Here is a 305-nt window from a genome sequence, read left to right on the forward strand (position 1 = left end):
ACCCGAAAACACCAATCTTTTCTCTTAAGGGAGAAAAAGAAGCCACAAAAGTGATCTTCTGAACAAAGTGCAACAACGGAACAAATCAAAATAATTTCGTGCGAATGTGTGAATGAGCGAAAAAGCAAATGTCTGTGTACAAGACGTGTAAATATATTCCCGCTCTCCCATACATACCACAACGATCAAACATGCAAAATGTCTTCCCGAAAGGCAGGCTCATCTCCCCTCCTCCCCTCTCCCTCCCGCACCCCTCGCCCCCTCCCATTAAAATCTGAGATTCCGTCAAGATTAAAACCTCAATT

Source organism: Penaeus monodon, chromosome 23, assembly GCF_015228065.2.
Source record: "Penaeus monodon isolate SGIC_2016 chromosome 23, NSTDA_Pmon_1, whole genome shotgun sequence".
In the NCBI taxonomy this organism is placed as follows: domain Eukaryota; kingdom Metazoa; phylum Arthropoda; class Malacostraca; order Decapoda; family Penaeidae; genus Penaeus; species Penaeus monodon.